The 15,145-nt window shown below is 44.7% G+C and overlaps 1 protein-coding gene and 1 long non-coding RNA gene across 2 annotated transcripts in view; one reads left to right on the top strand and one right to left on the bottom strand.

Moving 5' to 3' along the window:
- The window catches only part of PCED1B (PC-esterase domain containing 1B), a 138,329-nt gene that overhangs the window by 108,694 nt on the left and 14,490 nt on the right, over positions 1 to 15,145 (top strand). The gene's annotated exons all lie outside the window — the stretch shown is intronic.
- On the bottom strand, positions 12,709 to 14,522 carry LOC121038677 (uncharacterized). Its single transcript, XR_005794443.1, has 2 exons — positions 13,529 to 14,522; positions 12,709 to 13,292 (listed from the first exon to the last, which is right to left on the bottom strand). It is a non-coding gene; the product is annotated as an uncharacterized LOC121038677 (long non-coding RNA).

Raw genomic sequence — 15,145 nt, 5'->3', positions numbered from 1 at the left:
TTTAAAAATCAGGATATATCTCATAAAAACCTTTACAGCTTTGCTTTTTGAAAAATTGGAGTACCTGGCAATAACTGAAACTATTTTCTCTCACAGAGCAGTCTGTTAGAACAGAAGGGCTAGTGCCTACTTAAATGGCATGTGTTCTCCATTTCGCCACAATCCCCACTATTCCCTATTGTCCCCGACAATGAGACTGCATATTAAGTTTTCATTTACCACTCTACTTTCGCTTTTTTTTGTGTGTGTGTCTTCGTGATCGAGAGGTATTTTTCTCTTCCATTTATTCATAAGAAGCGGCAAAATGAGATAGGAGAGGTTTAAGAATTTCAAGAAAAAAATATACAATACATTCTCAGAGGATACAAAGACTATTTCTACATGTTTAATATGGAAAATGAGTATACATCCAAGAACGGATCCTGCTTCACATACTGTCTTATACCTCACGTCTAATACCCACAGCTATTGGAGTTTGTGGCTCCTGGTATAGTTCTCAGACATCCGGGTTTTCTTAAAGTGGTATCATGCTCTGGATGTATCCCCAATCCTAGCTTGCTGCCTCATTTCCTCAATTTGCCTACAGACCAGGAGAAGTAAGTCATACATCTACAAGTAAAGGTTCTGGGTGGCTCTAACTGCTCCTACTCATTGTCTACAAATAAGCTGATTTCCACACATGGGCCATAGCGTTTCCTTCTGATTTAGCAACAAATGCTATACAGTCAATGATTCTTAGCATAAACGAATCTGGACGTCCTACCTCACTGACCCCCTAATCATTTAATCTTTGTAATCGTGGTTGTGTGTAGATTATGCTAGAACAATCAACGACTTTAGCCGATAGTTTTTAGCTAAAGAGAAGGGAAGGGAAGGAAGGAGAGAGAAGAAAGGAAAAGGAACACAAATAGCACTCAACAAATGTTAACCGTAATATTACGCGTATTATATCGATGCCGAGTACCCTTAGTATCAGGCTTAGGGTATTTTCCTCTCTTCCTGGTAATTACTTCAGCCTACTGGAGACAAGGCAAAAGTTTACTGCAGTTTTCTGTGCTCTCTAATGAATTGATCATTTAAAAAAAATTTTTTTTAACATTTATTTATTTTTGAGACAGAGAGACAGAGCATGAACGGGGAAGGGGCAGAGAGAGAGGAAGACACAGAATCTGAAACAGGCTCCAGGCTCTGAGCGGTCAGCACAGAGCCCGAGGCGAGGCTAGAACTCACGGACCGCGAGATCATGACCTGAGCCGAAGTCGGACGCTTAACCGACCGAGCCACCCAGGTGCCCCGATCATTTTAAAAATCCTAGGGTCGCCTGGGCGGCTCAGTAGATTAAGAGTCCGACCTTGGCTCAAGTCATGATCTCACGATCCGGGAGCTTGAGCCGTGTGTGGGGCTCTGTACTGACAGTGTGAAACCTGGAGCCTGCTTCCGATTCTGTGTCTTCCTCTCTCTGTCCCTCCCCCATTCATGCTCTCTCTCTTTCTCTCAAAAATAAATAAACATTTAGAAAAATTGTCTTAATCCTAGGTTTTTAAGGACCTTGTTTGTTGGAAAGGAAAACGAGGAAACAGACCTGCATGCGGTCACGGGATGGCAGCAGACCACTAGATACCCCAAAATCTCCTTAGAAGGTGCAGACCAAGGTTACCCTGGTGGCCTTCAGGGAAAAAGCTTCTCAGGTCCTAGGTGGCATCCCGTGGTCACAGCATCAAGTACATAAAGGGACCTTAGCCTGAAGATGACAGACCGAGGGCTAAATGGGTTTAAGTCTCTGTCCCCAAAATGTAAAATAAATGATTAAGATAGTCAGGGCTGGTCTGAATAGGCACATTGGATTGGTTCAGATGAAGCAGGCTCGTCTGTCAGCACAGATGAGTCAAGGCTAGACACAATTAGGGCCATAAAAGAGGAAGCCCTGACTTCCTAAAAGAGGAGAGCCTCCACCTCTCCAGGGCAGTCTGAGGCTTTGGGGACATGCCCTCTGGCTGGCTGAGGCTGCTGCCTCCGTCCAAGCCGGCTGGCAGAAGTGACGGCCCAGCACATCAGCAAGTGGCCAACAGGAGCTCCCAGCTGCCTTTTTCTGCAGGGGTGACAATGTGGCGTGCTTCCTGACCTCTCTTCCTCCTCTGTACCGAATGATGAAGGGACAGGACAATCAGAAACTTCCTTGTGCGAACACGGAAGTATGCATGCCTCATCAGACACAACCACAAGGTAAAGAAACCGCATCAGCCTTGTAGGCTGGGTCCTGGCCCTGGCGGTCAACGACATACCCACACACTCTTGAAACATCCGCTGAGCGCTCCCTCAGACCAGAGGCTTTTGCGTTCCCCTGCCCCCACGCTTGGGGGCTTTCCCATTTGAAGAACTAATAAACTCCCTCTCTAGTTTTCTTCAACAGACCAAGCACGTGACAGGCGAGGTTTCCGATTTTTTTTTCTTCGCCTATTTCCTCCTAAAATTTAAGCCCGCAGTTAGCCACATTAAACTGCAAGAGAGTGCGGGCTAACACAGCTCTGTGAAGCATACCCCACGTTTTGTTGTTGCTGTTTCCCGAGGAGTGCCAACAATCTGAATAAGATTGTTAATAAATAAGGTATAAGGAATTTCCCCCAGGACCTCACATCTGCAATTCCACCCAACGTCAAGGACTTCTGAGCCTGCTGTCCCCAAACATATGCCTGAAACCAAAGCAGTGACATGTTCGGTGGTGAACTGGGTGCTGCGTCCTCAGCTCCAGCCTCTCTCTTCCCCTGATAATAAAACACCCTGCTTTACTTCACCAAACGTTTTAATTCCCCTGTATGTCGCCATTCCCTGTGTGGCACCCCATAGGCGTGGAAGCCGCAAGGATCAGGAGGTGTGAAGGACCCAGTTTGGGGGAGGACAGACTGGGGGTAGGCTGAGGCAGGCTGGGTCTGCAAATTGCTACTTCCTAGCTGACTAGCGTGGCCTGACGCCCTGCAGGGTGGTTTAAAAAGTAACAGCTAATGGACACATATGTCTGGAATGTAAAGGAGCCGCCCAGTCCATGGCGCCAGTAATTATTGTTGCTGATTTTGTAAAAAGGGTTAGTATAAATTGTTAACATTCTGAGCGGTTGATGATGCGCTCAGTGTGCCTTCAGAAGGGTCTACTCGGTATGCACTTGTGATGTATTATTGTGATCTACGGGAACCCAGATGCCTTGTCAATTGGGGAGCCTCAGACCTCACCGAGGCACCGCTGCGTAGGTATTTGCCTAACATGCCTGATGAAGAAAAGGCAAAATGTTGAGTATTTTCAGAAAAATTCTAACAGGATGTAGCCGGTTAAACGCAGCCTCTGAAAGGGAAATGAAATTGTAAGCTACACATCTTTTTTTCTTTTTCTTTTTTTTCAACGTTTTTTTATTTTTTTTATTTTTGGGACAGAGAGAGACAGAGCATGAACGGGGGAGGGGCAGAGAGAGAGGGAGACACAGAATCTGAAACAGGCTCCAGGCTCCGAGCCATCAGCCCAGAGCCTGACGCGGGGCTCGAACTCACGGACCGCGAGATCGTGACCTGGCTGAAGTTGGACGCTTAACCGACTGCGCCACCCAGGCGCCCCTCTTTTTTTCTTTTTTTTAATGTTTATTTTTGAGACAGAGGGAGACAGAGCGCGAGCAGGGGAGGGGCAGAGAGAGAGAGGGAGACACAGAATCTGAAACAGGCTCCAGGCTCTGAGGTGTCAGCACGGAGCCTGATGTGGGGCTCGAACCCACGAACCGTGAGATCATGACCCGAGCTGAAGTCGGATGCCCAACCGACTGAGCCACCCAGGCGCCCCCAGATACACATCTTAAAAAGAGCATAGACTGCAGACAGAGAAGGGGATGGAGGAAGAAAGGAACACCTGTGGGAAGATAAATCAGGAAGGCACGCCCGGGTTTCAGATTCGAACCCAGGTAGCGGCGTAGGGAGAGAAGTGGACAGATCACAGAGTGGTCCAGAAAGGGGAATGGACTCCACGCCTGGCGGCTAAAGGCAAGGAGGGAATCACAGACGATCTTGCAATTTCTGTCTTGGAGCGATTAAGTAAATATTGACTTCACTTACTGAGAGGAGGAACAAGCTTGGGGACTAATATAATTAGTTTAGAATTTACTTTAAATTGGATACTTACGTCATCGCGGAGTTTATTCAACCAGGAACAAAGAGCCGTTTCTTTCTCAGCTATTTTTGTCATGTGTTTTAAGACTGCCCCGTGATTTAACTACCATGCATCTCCAAGAATAAACGCGTATATAAAAAATAAACGCGGTCTTTTGTTCTAATACAAATATATAGGGTGACTGAGTCCACAGTTATGCAACACCTAGAAATCATGACTAAGAAACTAGAACATTGACATAGAATTCAAAGATTTATGATCAGGGGTCAATAAAACTGGTAATCATCAGATTCAGAGAAGTGAAAGTCATTTAGAGTTCTCCCTTTTCATTTGTTTGAATATATTTCAGACATTCCACAACCTACTGTTAAGCAAAAGAATGTCCTAAAGGAGAAAGAGGAAGGTAACAAGAAGAAAGCAGTAACACTAGTTTTGTAAATAATAATTTGGAAAAATGTCAAAAGGTGTACTATTTCACTGGTAGAATGGACTAGTGATCACCAACTGATTTATAAAACAAACAATGCAGGGTGCCTTGGTGACTCAGTGGGTTGAGTGACCCACTTCGGCTCAGGTCATGATGTCGCGGTCCGTAAATTCCAGTCCCGCATCAGGCTCTGTGCTGACAGCTCAGAGCCTGGAGCTTGCTTCCGCTTCTGTGTCTCCCTCTCTCTCTGCCCTTCCCCCACTCACGCTCTGTCTCTGTCTCTCTCTTTTCTTTTTTTTTTTTTCATGTTTTTATTTTATTTTTGCGACAGAGAGAGACAGAGCATGAGCAGGGGAGGGACAGAGAGAGAGGGAGACACAGAATCGGAAGCAGGCTCCAGGCTCTGAGCTGTCAGCACAGAGCCCGATGCGGGGCTTGAACCCACAGACTGTGAGATCATGACCTGAGCCGAAGTCGGATGCTTAACCAACTGAGCCACCCAGGCGCCCCTGTCTCTGTCTCTCTCAAAACCAAATAAACATTAAAAATGTTTTTAAAAAATAAAATAAAACAAAATAAAAACAATGCAATTCAGGTCAATCGTTATAATTATAAAGTAAATATTCATTTGAAAAGAATCTGACCAGAGGCCACTTTTTCCAGAGCTATTTTCAATTATTTTATTTTTAGTAAAATTTTTAAAATCCCTTTTCAGTAATATAAGTAATGTCCCAACATAAGGCCATAATTGCATTTCCAACAATGAATTGTAGTCATCGGTGTCTGTTTTTCCCTCACTGACTGTGAGCTTCTGAGCACAGAGAACATGCCTCAGTCGACCTTGTAGCTGGATGCCAAGCACTGTGCCTGGGTGTATCTAAGCAAAGGAAGGGAAATTAGCATGCATCAAAAATATTAAGCAACGTCTGCCTTCCTGGGCAAAGAAACTTCATGTTTAGCAACTTAGCAGTTAATATCTCTTAAAATATTGGAACTTTTTCTTTATAAATAGAGTATGACCAGGTTTCAGACAGCCTTGAAAATAAAGAAAATTATTGCATCCACAATCCCACCATGCAAATATAGGAAGGGTTAGCATTTTGATTTAGAAAAAAAAAAAAATAAAACTAGCAGTTAGAATTAATCTATAATGCACTTAAAAGCATGTATTTTTTTGAAATATCCGGGTGTTTTCCTTAATTGACTCTGTTGTGGATAGCCCCATACGATGGTGCGCCTGGGTGGCTTAGTTGGTTAAGCGTCCAACTCTTGATATTGGCCCAGGTTATGATCTCATGGTCATGATCTCATGGTCTTGAGATCAAGCCCTGCATTGGGCTCCGTGCTGAGTGTGGAGCCCTGCTTGGGATTCTCTCTCTCCCTCTGTCCCCGTCCCTCCCCAACTCGTGCATGCACATTCTCTCTCAAAATAAAATTGAAAAGAATTTTGAAAAATTAAATAATTAAAAAATAAAATGCAGGGGCGCCTGGGTGGCGTAGTCGGTTAAGCATCCGACTTCAACCAGGTCACGATCTTGTGGTCCGTGAGTTCGAGCCCCGCGTCAGGCTCTGGGCTGATGGCTCAGAGCCTGGAGCCTGTTTCCGATTCTGTGTCTTCCTCTCTCTCTGCCCCTCCCCCGTTCATGCTCTGTCTCTCTCTGTCCCAAAAATAAATAAACGTTGAAAAAAAAATTAAAAAAAAATTAAAAATAAAAAATAAAAATAAAATGCAAATCATGAATGCGAAAGGAAGATCCACTCAGATCCTTCTGGGTGGGAAAGAGATGATGCTCCCAGCATTTTTGGAGTCTAAGATGGAGCTTCTTTATTTGCACAGTTTATGCCAACACAGATCGAGGAAAAGAAGTGTTGTCCCTCCTAAATAACTAAGTCAACTAACCCGGAACGTGAAACATCTCAAATAGAGTTTTTGAGAGCTTCTTGCCTGGGATTTGACATAGCTATGTTCTTACACATGGTAACTGGGTGAACTGTGGTGAACTTGGCAATGGGACATTATTCAGCCTTTAGAAAGAAGGAAATCTTGTCACCTACAACAACATGGATGAACCCTGAGGACATCACGTTAAGTGAAATGAGGCAGTCATGATAGACAAATACTGTGTGATTCCACTTGGGTGGGGTATCCAAAGCAGTCACATTCATAGAAAGAGAAAATCCAAAGGTGGTTGGTTGCCAGGGACTGTGGAGATCAGCAAAGTAGAGTCCTGCTTTAATGGATATAGAGTTTCAGATGTGCAACATGAAAATGCTCGTGCGATCTGTTGCACAACAGTGTTGTGAATATACTGAACACTAGCGAACTGCACACTTACAAGTGGTTAAGATGGTAATAAAAAAGACAGAGAGAAAACTGGAATCAGAAAACTAAGCCAGTGGTTTGGAGTCTTCTAATTAAATTTGATATTATTTAGAGGTAAGGGACACTGTTAAATGAATTCAAAGCCCCATTCTCCTAGGATATTACATTATTCTTTGTGAAAAAGGTTTACAACCTTTTTTTTTTTGCCCCCCTGAAATTCATGAACTGTGACTCTGGGACTAGGAGACCGAGACTCAGGAGGCCTGATCCTTAGTCAACTCAGTGGTTAGCCTGGCTGTGATTCAGGCAGTTGCTTGACCTCCCGGAGCCTCAACTTGGCCTAAGGCCCTGCCATCTTCCCCACTTCTCAGGTCTGTTCCTGCAGGGATAGGGGCACACCGGTTCACAGAGCTGTGCCATCAAATGGGGTACTTGTCAGTATTTACGTTTTATTCAATGTCATTTAAAGCCTATTTTTTTAATAACTAAATTACTAACATAATTTACTAATTATTTTACATTACTAAAGCATGGATACATGTATACTAATTTCTAGAGTAAACTGAGCGTTTACTTAGCACTTTGCTTATTCAATCTCCTCTGCTGGATTTGGGCCAGAGAGGCTAAGTAACTTTCCCCAAATCACACAGCTCCCAGGTTTCAGACTTGAACTCAACCTTTCTGCCTACAAAGGCCCTGCTCTGAAACCACTAAGCTACACACCGGAGCAGGGTAGAAAACTTGCACAAAACATAAGAATTCCCAGAAAATTTACAGAAAATTTTAAGAAGTCCTCACAGAAAGAGGTCTTTTATAAATTCGCCTCTCATTCCATCCGTCCTGCTGAAACCACCAATGTGGCTCTTCTCGACCTATAACCTCCCAAACTCCAATTCTAGCCTCACTCCTCAACAACACAGAGATTTGCAGGTACTGATTTAGTGCAGAACTGAATTCGGTTACTAAAGTGAATTTGTTACAAGTTTTAATCCAGTCTCAGAATTCTTAGTACACGATCAGAGAAAACTTTGCGCCTCAATAGAAACAAATTATTCGTATGTGCCTGAAAGTGCTAAATGCAAGTGCCTTGAAGAGAAATTATCGAGAATATGCAGACTGTTGCAAGTCATACAAAGAAAACGCATACTGTTTTTGTGGTTTGCCAAATGTGATCCTTTTTTAAGGTAGCCACTCATAGATTTGAGCATAAACACACAGCAGTTTGCTGAAATACGTGTATTTATAAGTACATATTCAGTGGGTTGATTTCAGGCCTGCTTGAAGCACTCCATTCCAAGAAGATAAGAAAAACCACAGTGTTCCTGGAAATAGAAAATGTGAATAAAATGATATCAGCTCATAGAAAGATTAGTTTACTTAAAAAAATTTTTTTTAATGTTTATATATTTTTGAGACAGAGAGAGACAGAGCATGAACGGGGGAGGGGCAGAGAGAGAGGGAGACACAGAATCGGAAGCAGGCTCCAAGCTCTGACCCATCAGCCCAGAGCCCGACGCGGGGCTCAAACTCACTGACCGCGAGATCATGACCTGAGCTGAAGTCGGACGCTTAACCAACTGAGCCACCCAGGCGCCCCAAGATTAGTTTACTTTTAAATTTTTTTTTAATGTTTATATATTTTTTGAGAGAGAGACAGCATGAGTGGGGGAGGGGTAGAGAGGGAATCCCAAGCAGGCTCCACACCATCAGCACAGAGCCAGATGCAGGCTCGAACTCACAAACCACGAGATTATGACCTGAGCTGAAATCAAGAGTCAGTCCCTTAACCCACTGAGTGACCCAGGCGCCCCAAAAGATCAGTTTAAATTAATCTATGGCTGGAACTGTGAAAGAGCTGTTAATATTAAAAGAACATTATTTCTGTCCTGATATTCATAGTATTTTTCACTGTCTAAAATACTTGGCTTTCATGGGTTTGCTTCTAAATAAATCATAGTTTAAAATACATTATAAACCTGTAATGGCCTATTAACATACATTAATAGAAACCAAAAGGCAAAACCTCATTCCCGACTAAATACAATTTTTGTCTACTCTGCTACCTGCAGCCCATGGGGCTAAAACAGACTAGAGAAAACCAAGCATCCATGCTGAGCACTCTCGGTTCAAATAGAGGCTCGCAGCCCCAAGTGAGCCTCCATTCTGTGTGGTAATTATAGCCTCCATCATCTCCCAGATGGTGATTTCGTATCTTCTCCTCGATGCGCAAACCTCTCATAGCACCTGCCTCGGGTTCACGCTCAGCTGGTGACCTAGACTTTGCTGCCTATTTCACTGAGGAAATAGCAGTCAGGAAAACTTCCCAAGCTGGCACCCCCACACCTACCCTTACTCCAGCATCACGCTCCTGTACTCAGCCTGATATCTAATGTGTGCTCCTATCCAAGGCCAACCCGTCCACTTAGGCACTAGATCCCAACCCTTTCACCAACATTGCTCCAGTATTCCTCCTGCATCACCTAGTTTTCCCCATTTACGGACTCATTTCTATAAGGATATACACATACTATTACTGTTCACATCTCAAAAAGAAAATTAAAAATCTCTTAACCACCCTTCCCCCTTCTTGGGGAAGAAAAATTTTACTCTACCCGTTAAGATTCTCCTGGGTGGTATAAGAATGTTAAATGAACATGAGACAGATTAATGGGGTCTGGGGGAATTAGTTCCTACGTACAGAGGTGTCATAGATATGGGACCTAAGAAGTGACCGAGACAGGCAGCTTTATACTTCCTAGACAAAGAAACATAAATTTACAAAGAATGGACAGGACAAAGAAAACTTCTGTTTGGGAATTGTCAGTTAGTAAGGAATCTAAACAGTATTGGGCCGAGGTAGTAAATTAGCAAAAGTAACAAGGTTTGTTTGTGTAGGCTTCTTCAACCTTGAGTTCCCTGTCTCTCATGATAAGGATGTCTCTCTTCCTCCTGGTGTAGGGAGCGTACCTTTCACATGGGAGATTTACGACCTGCTTTGTAGAGACGGAGGAGGGTCAGACTGTTTTTGTTACACTGGCTGTGTCTTAAATAATCTTAATTTAAAAAAGCACCATGCCATTGTGGCATATTTGGGGGCAACCTGCCCTGGGCTCCCACACTCTCCCGATGACTTCTCATTCTTTGCTTCCCTTTATTTACAGTAAAACTCCTCCAGGGTGGTACTGTCTCCGATTCTTCTCTTATTCTTTCTTACCCACTCCAATCAACCTTTGTCCATACTACTCAGTCAAGTCACCAATGTCCTACACTGTCCATACGCTATAGCCAACTGTCAACTGTCCCGCTTGACTTATTGGCTGTGTCTGACACAGACACTCTCTCTTGAGTCCTCCCTTGAAACACGTTTTCCCCTTGGCTTCCAGAACCTCATACTCTCCTAGTTTTCTTCCCGTTTCACTGACTCTTCCTTCTCTGTGTCCTGTGTGAGTTCCTCCTCAGCTTCCTGACCGTCTACACCTAAAGTGCCCCAGGGTTCAATTCTCAGACCTCTTTTCTTCCCTATCTTCACCTTTGACACTGGTGACAGCATCCAGGCCAAACTAATATATCTCCGGCCTGGCCCTCTCCCCTCAGCTCCAGACTAGTATATTCACATCCCCATTCAACATCTCAATTTAGATGTGTATAAGGAATGCCGAACAAGCCCCAAATCGAACACTGGACCTCCACCCCCAAACCTGTTTCTCCTAAATTTTCTCCGTCTCAGTAAACAGCAACTCATCTTTCCTGTTGCTCAGGCCAAAAACCACAGGGCTAGACTTGCCTTCTGTCCTTTTTTCTCACACCCCATCTTCTCTCCACAGCAAATCCTAGCATCTCCACCTTCGAAATAGATCTGGAGTCTGACCACTTCTCACTGCTCAGCTGATGTCACTCTGGTTCAAGCCTCACCTCCTGGATTATTTGATGACCTCTGAATTGGTCTCTCTGCTTCCACTCCTGTTCGACACAGTCCATAATAAGGTGGTGGACGTTTTCTGCTCAAACCCTTCGTGACGGCTCCCAGAGTAAACACCCAAGTCCTTTCCATGGCCCGCCATCTACCTCCCTTTCTTCTCTGACTCGATCTCTTGTGTCCGACTCACTTGTTCACTCTAAGCTAGTCACACTCACCTCTTTATTGTTCTCTCTGCTCGGAGCTGCCTTCCCCCAGATTTCTACATGGGGTTTCCATCACCTCCCTCCAGACTTTGCTCAAATCTCATCTTCTCTGGGAGGCCTTCTCCAGACCACTGCTGGTCCCTTCTGCCCTTTCCAGGTGCTCAGCTGGGTCTCTGTAACAAAAGGCAGATTGACAAGAGAAGAGCACACAAATTAGCCTTCAGAAACAAATGACGCCCCCAAACAAGGTTAAGCCGGAGTGTTTTTTTTTACTCTGGGTTCGATGAAGACCGGTAGGACAAAGGGTACCAGCTAAGGGTGGTGAACTGGGGGAACTTACCCACAGCTGTTTGTTTGGATTCCTTGCTGAGTCCTGGTGTCTTCAGAGATAAGGATGTTACGTTCTTCCAGGTAAGGGGAGGGCACCTCTCCCAAGCGGGCTTTATGAACTGCTTTGGGGGCGGGGGGCGGGGGGGGGGGGGGGTGTCATAGAGTCCTTCCAGCACCTGCCATTTCACAAATTCCTTCAGCTTACACTATTCCGTATGAGGGAGTGCCATTCTGAGGTGATGTATCTGGAACCCTGTCACTATCCTGTTTAAAATTCCAACCCACAGCCCCTGAATCTTCCCCATCCAACAATCACGTTCCTATTCTAGCTAACATATTATTTTACTTATGTTTTTTAGTTGTCTGCCTCCCCCAATCCCAAATGTCAACTCTATAGGGGCAAGGCTTTTATTATTATTTTTTAATGCATTATTCACAGCTGTATCTCTAGCACCGAGAACGGGGCTACCACGGTATTCCTCCTGCATCATCTAGTTTTCCCCATTTACTGACCTATTTCTATAAGCATACAAACATACGATCACTGGGGCGCCTGGGTGGCGCAGTCGGTTAAGCGTCCGACTTCAACCAGGTCACGATCTCACGGTCCGTGAGTTCGAGCCCCGCGTCAGGCTCTGGGCTGATGGCTCAGAGCCTGGAGCCTGTTTCCGATTCTGTGTCTCCCTCTCTCTCTGCCCCTCGCCCGTTCATGCTCTGTCTCTCTCTGTCCCAAAAATAAATACACGTTGAAAAAAAAAAATTTAAAAAAAAAAAACAAAACAAACAAAAAAAACATACTATCACTGTTCCCATCTTAAAAGAAAATTAAAAATCTCTTAACCAACTTTCCCCCTTGCTGGAGAAGAAAAATTTACAAAATTTACAAAGTCTACAAAATTAACCATGGGCCACGGTTAATGATGTGGACATATTTTATTATACACTACTATATCCTTGGTGCTCTGGGTGTATTTTCTCATTTAACCATCACATCTATATAGTGGTTATTAACATTTTTTTAGTGTGTTAATGTTTTTTTTAATGTTTTATTTTGGGTAGAGAGAGAAAGACATTTCATGTGTTGATGTTTTTTTTGATGTTTTATTTTGGGGAGAGAGAGAGAGAGACAGCATGAGTTGGGGTAGGGGCAGAAAGAGAGAGGCAGGCACAGAATCCGAAGCGGGCTCCGGGCTCTGAGCTCTGAGCTGTCAGCACAGAGCTTGACGCGGGGCTTGAACTCACAAACTGCGAGATCATGACCTGTGCCGAAGTCGGCCCTCAACCGACTGAGCCACGCTGGTGCCCCTATGTAGCAGTTAGTATTGTCGCTATTTTGTAGATGAGAAGATCAAGCCACAAGGAGTTCAGTGACTACCGATGTCATGCAGCCATAAATGACAGAATTAGTTTTCCAACTCAAGTCTGTGTGGGCCTCAGAGTCACTTCATTCACAGTATCGTAACCCTGGTTTCAATTCACACTGTCAATACGCATGCAGTTGCCGTATTCCAAATCCGTATCAAGGTTTAAGTGGTCCCCAGGCAGGGCACGAGGGCCCAAGGCAATTATAGTGCGACACCACAGGGAGGGCTTCGCCTAACTCCTTTAGAAGCTGTTGTGAGTCACAAGTTTTCCGTACCATTTCAAACATCTGGATATTTGGAACAATCTGGGTGATCGGTTTACCAAAGCCTTTCTGCAGTTTAGCATCTGCTCCGAGTGGGTTTCGTATTCGTTCCAGACGTCTGCCTTAAGTAAAAAGGGAAGTTGACTCTTCAAGAAAGAAGGAAGGAAGAGAGAATAAAATACTTCCGAGAGATATAGGTTATCTGTATAGAATATTTCTGGTAGAATAGATAAGCCAGTGACCATATTGCTTCTGGAAGGAAGAATGAGGGATTAGGAAACCAGAAAGGGAGAGGGACTTCTTGCTTATACCACTTGTACCTTTTCTTTTTTTAATTTTTTTTTAATGTTTATTTATTTTTGGGACAGAGAGAGACAGAGCATGAACGGGGGAGGGGCAGAGAGAGAGGGAGACACAGAATCGGAAACAGGCTCCAGGCTCTGAGCCATCAGCCCAGAGCCCGACGCGGGGCTCGAACTCACGGACCGCGAGATCGTGACCTGAGCTGAAGTCGGACGCTTAACCGACTGAGCCACCCAGGCGCCCCCACTTGTACCTTTTCAAGTTCTGTGCCATTAAATACCATCCGAAAATAGGCCGAATAATAACAGCAGGGCGCCCTTTCTGGCCTCCCGCTGAGAGGGCAGCGAAGAGGACACACTGTCATCATCGTGCCCCCAGGCTCTGAGCACCCCGTCAAGGTGACAGTCATTCAAGCTCTCTCCGGGCCTCGGCTTCACCATCTGCAAGGTGACCATCATAATTAAAGTTTGCCTTGCTTTACTAGCGGGGTCTGTTGTGAGATTCCAAGTGTAAAACCTTATCCATGTGTAAGCGATCACGGCTGTTTAGGAAAAGTGTGGTGGAGAAGAACGCAAGCCAGCTCACTGAGCTACGGAACACGGAGTGAGGCCAGAATAGCAACAGTAACTGTCTCCGTAGATAAGTTCTTGGAAGTGGGAAAATCTGTAGAAAAGCTGTTGTGTGGCCTCAAACAGTGTTATGTAAAATTCAAAGAGAGAAACGAGATTATCATTTGCACGGTGCCGGCTCTAGTCCCTGGTCTTGGAATTAGGCCAGTCTGGGTCATCCTCCCTCGAGACCTCACAAGGGCTTTTCACCCTCACGGTACACAGACTAGCTGGACTTCAGAGAACCAGAGCGGTTGAAAACTCATTTATAGAAATAAACAACGGCAAACTTTCAGTTATAGGACATACTAGCCTGAATTGTAAATATCTATCTAGATGCAGCCTTGCCTTGAGACACAATAACGATTGTAGTAAAAGTCATGGAAAAATGCAAGATAACTTGCTTTATGGCTACTGATAAGAGAATAAAAACAATGTGTAATGGATGCAGTTTTGAGCCACGCTGTGGGTCGTCAATGAAGTGAAGAGAAAATGGCATTTCTCAAGAAAAGGCTGCTAGGTTGTTTTATAGGCCAATTTACCTAAATAGCACGGTATTGATTTTTAAGTGTTTTAAGTTTACTTATTTGAGAAAGAGAGCACACGAGAGCGAGCAGGGGAGGGGCAGAAAGAAAGGGAGAGAGAGAGAGAGAGAGAGAGAGAGAGAGAGAGAAGCCCCAGCAGGCTCTGCACTGACCGTGCAGACATGGAACTCGAACTCATGAACCGTGAGAGCATGACCTGAGCCAAAATCAAGAGTCGGACACCTAACTGACTGAGCCACCTAGACGCCTCTAACTAGCATAGTATTTAAAAAACTAACACAAACTAAGTGCACAGGGCACATATTTCTGGACTGTTTTGGAGCCCATTACTCTTGTTCATTAGTTATCTTCTGCCATGGAGAAACGCTCTATCCTAAAGTGCTTAATACACCGATAAAAGGCTCCCGGTTCGGGGAAAAACTTTTTTAGAGCTTCATGTCCTTCTTCTTCTTCTTCTTTTCCGATTCGTTTCCTCCTTCTCTTTCATCTTGGTACCTGTAGGGAAGGGAATATTCCTCGGCCTTCAGATCACAGACAACAAAGCACTACGTGTATCTAACCAATCTAAAGACCGCTCTCCAGGTCCCTGCCGGTTTCCCGGCGGAGCAGCAGAGGAGACATCGGCAGGTCCTTGTGGGTCGGCCACTGTCTGAGCTTACTGGAGGCCTGTAGTTCTCCACAGTTCTGGGATGGGCTCTTCCACGCACAGGGCGGCGG

Source organism: Herpailurus yagouaroundi, unplaced genomic scaffold (assembly GCF_014898765.1).
Source record: "Herpailurus yagouaroundi ecotype Mexico unplaced genomic scaffold, PumYag 166, whole genome shotgun sequence".
Taxonomy (NCBI): domain Eukaryota; kingdom Metazoa; phylum Chordata; class Mammalia; order Carnivora; family Felidae; genus Herpailurus; species Herpailurus yagouaroundi.
Note: the sequence above shows the minus strand (reverse complement) of the source record. Positions and strands in the feature narration are given on the sequence as shown.